The sequence below is a fragment of the Canis aureus genome, chromosome 15, assembly GCF_053574225.1.
Source record: "Canis aureus isolate CA01 chromosome 15, VMU_Caureus_v.1.0, whole genome shotgun sequence".
Lineage (NCBI taxonomy): Eukaryota > Metazoa > Chordata > Mammalia > Carnivora > Canidae > Canis > Canis aureus.
The window spans coordinates 67,140,458-67,144,047 of NC_135625.1; the positions used below are offsets into that span (position 1 = coordinate 67,140,458).

The 3,590-nt window shown below is 57.7% G+C and overlaps 1 long non-coding RNA gene across 1 annotated transcript; it reads right to left on the minus strand.

Annotated features, from left to right (window-relative positions):
* Positions 1–510: 510 nt before the first annotated feature.
* Positions 511–2,497, minus strand: LOC144284090 (uncharacterized). The gene is made up of 3 exons (XR_013352531.1): positions 2,348–2,497; positions 1,814–1,969; positions 511–1,692 (listed from the first exon to the last, which is right to left on the minus strand). It is a non-coding gene; the product is annotated as an uncharacterized LOC144284090 (long non-coding RNA).
* Between the last annotated feature and the right edge of the window lie 1,093 nt (positions 2,498–3,590).

Below are 3,590 nucleotides of genomic sequence, written 5' to 3' on the forward strand. Positions count from 1 at the left end.
GGGGGCATGAGGCTCCCTGGGCAGCGGGGCTAATGAGTGGCCCGCGACCTGCTGCTCTCCTGCCGCGACAGGACCTCTGGGGCCTCAGAGGACGTCCCCAGCGCGCGGACAGCCAGCCTCGGCCCTGAGCGGGGTTGCTGGTGTGCAGCCCTTGCTCCCCGCCGCGGGCAGCACCTGCAGACCCCGAAGGGCTGGGGGCGAGTGGCTCCTGCTCCGAGAGCCACACGCTCCTGTCACCACTTGCCACTGCGCCACAGCCGGAAGTCAGCGGCGAGCGCCAAGGCCCCCGCGTCTCTGCGCCAATAAAACTTGGTTCAGGTTCACGGGATCCGCATCCCACGCGGTGCTCACGCTCCAGGAAGCAGTCTTCTCTGTGGATTTTCTTCAACCTTCTAAAGCTCTTCATCCCCGGGCTGCGGGGCAAGGCGGTGGTGGGCTTGGCCGGGCCTGTCCTGCGCTGACCCCCGCCCCCGCCCACCTCTAGGGGGGTCAGAGGGGGGCCCGGCCCCCCGCAGGAGCCTGCTCACACCCCACTGGGCCGCGCCTGCCGCAGCCGTGCAGCCTGTGGAGCAAAGCAGGGGGCCTGGGGGCTCAGTGACACCGGGGCCACCTCGTCTCCTGTGGGGCTCGGCGTGACCTGGCTCTTGACCTCTCCTCAGAGGCCCGCTATCCCCCAGCCAGCAGTCCTCGATGACACAGGCTTCCACGTTCTCAGGATCTTAGAAAGCCGTGACGCAGGACAGAAGGGCGACGCTCCCCCGCCAGCCGGTAGGGTCTGCCCCCATTGGGTGCTTCTGGGCCCGCTTCCCAGGTGACCCCAGGCCCCTGGGTGGCAGGCAGGGCCCCTCCTCCCGCAGCGATGCCCAGAGCTGCGGCAGCCAGTGACTGGGCCTCGGAAGCAGATGACCCCTGTCCCCTGTCCCCGGCACCAGAAGGAGCCGCCAGCCATCTCGTTCCAGTGCTTGCTCTGTTTCGCGTTCAACAGACCTTAATGGGTGCCTCCTATTGCCCACCCTAGGGGCACAGATTGGTGAAGCACACAAACATCTCTGCCCTCACAGCGTTTGTGTTCTAGAATCTTCCTCCACACTGCGGCAGGAAAACCTGGCTTCTCGAGGCACCGAGGGTCTACTCTGGTGCTCATTAAATCCCTCGCCTGCCCACCCAGCTGCAGCGGGGCTCCAGCATCACCCTCCCCACCCGGGACACAGTTTGGGTCTCCTTGCAGGGTCCCTGAGGGCGTCCCATGGCCCGCCACTCTCCGGCCCTTCCCTGTCCCCCATGCTGGCCCGTGTCCTTGCTCCCTGCCCGCGTCCTTCCCCATCAAATCCCAGTGCGATGAACCAGGCCAAGTGCAGCCAACCGCCAAGCTCCCCCCCACCCCCAGAAGGCCCTGCCTCAGCTCCCGGCTCCCTCCGGGTCCTCGCTGTGCAGGTGGACACCTGGGCAGACCCCAGGGTGTGTGGACAACGGTGGCTGCCCGGCAAGACGCACTGAGTTATTTGCTTTCTGCGGCCGGGCCTCTACCGGCAAGTGAGACACAGCTCAGACTCACGCCTGCAGAGCTCAGACAGTTTGATCAGCTTTTTCTTGGTGGATGATAAATACTGAACTAATTGAAATCAAATCAAACTGTGTGGATGTGTGTGGAGCTTCATTAGCGTCCAGGTGACTTGCCAGGCCTGATGGGAACTGCAAAGATAAATGAGACGTGGTTACTGGTCTCAGGGGAGTGGCAGCCACGCTGCCAGCTTGTTACTGGGTGACTAGTGAGTGTCAGTCCTATGCCAAGGGCAACGGCAACAGGTGGTACCTGGAGCCAGGGTGATGGGAGCCTGTCCACATGCAGGAGGGACGGCATGGGGAGATGAGGAGTGCTGTTTCTGCACCAACGGGCCCCGTGCAGTTCTCGGGGCTCCCAGAATGTCTTGGGGCTGGGGCTGGACGAGCCACGGGGCAGGATGCACGTCTGGAAAATGCACATATCCTTCTGATTATAAGAATAGAAAATAAAGCAAAAAAAAATCTAAGGAACATTTAAGTTGCCAATAATACTTCCACCCAGAGATAACCATAGTTACCAGTTTTGTGTTTTTCCTGCTTTTCAAAAATTTTATGTAGCATGTAGAATTTTCACATATTAAAGCCTGCTTTAAAGGATAATGTCACTGACTGCACAGCATGCATGGCCAGTGTGACACAGTGTCTTTGCACACCCATCTGTTGATGGGCATTTACATCGTTGAATTCTATTCCTACAATTCACACTTGTGAGAACTTCCTCCTACAGAAACGTTTCCTCTCACTTTCACTTTCTCCTCAAATAAACTCCCAGAAGCGGGATTACCTGTCAAAGCTGAGGGCAAAACTCTTTTCCATTTGGCGCTTGCTTCCCATGAAGGAAATACCAGGTGTCTCCTCCAAACAGGCGTGGAGGTCTCTTCTGGTTTGAATCACCAGCGTTGAACATCGGCACCTGCGTGTGTGAAAGCATGTGTATGTGTGAGCTCCTGAGTGCGAGTTTGTATTCGTGAATGTGTGTGCACATGCACGTGTGAGAGCTTGTGCATGTGTGCATCTGTGTGTGCATGTGTGAACATGTGCACAAGTGCATACATATGAGCATGTGCACGAGTGTGCATGCACATGTGTGCATTTGGGTGTGTGAGGATATGCATGTGAGCACATGCAGGTAAGCATGTGTGTGCAAGCATGTGACTGCATGCATTGTGTGCATGCATGTAAGCATGTGCATGCAAGCATGTACACGTGGATGTGGGTGAGTGTGTACCCATGTGTGAGAGCATTGTGTGTGTGCACAGGTATGTGCATGCACTTGAGCATATGCATGATTGGTGAGTGGTGCATGTGAGCATGTGCATGTGTACAGGTGAGTGCACATGTGCAAGAATGTTGCGTGTGTGAGTGTGTGCACAGGTATGTGCATGCATGTGAGCATATGCATGAGTGGTGAGTGGGTGCATGTGAGCATGTGCACGTGTGAACAGGTGAGTGCACATCTGCGAGAACGTGTGTGTGTGCGCACAGGAATGTGCATGCACGTGAGCATATGCATGAGTGGTGAGTGGGTGTGAGCATGTGCATGTGTGTTCAGGTGAGTGCACATGTGCAAGAACATTGTGTGTGTGAGTGTGCGCACAGGAATGTGCATACACGTGAGCATATGCATGAGTGGTGAGTGGGTGCATGTGAGCATGTGCATGCGAGTGCGTGCAGGAGTGTATGAGTGAGCCAAAATGAGTCGCAGAACAGGATGCACATGACCCTGCTCTGCAGAGACCGCTGGGGACTGAGCTGTTCTGTGGTCCTGTCCCAATGCCAAAACTCCGCCTCCCCTCTGTCCGCGAGGTCATCCCGTGTAGACAGTGACGTGACCCCAGTGATGCTGACGTAACGCTGGGGCTTGGGTCACTCACATCGCGCACCCTACACCCGGGCTGCTCCTGAAGTTCGGGAGAACAGTGCAGATCCGATCCTGGCTGCTAACCTGCCCGGTGCCTCCTGTGCCTGCGTCCCCCCGCGTCTCGGGACGTAACGCCGCTCTGTCACCTGTACAGGGTCTCGGTCGG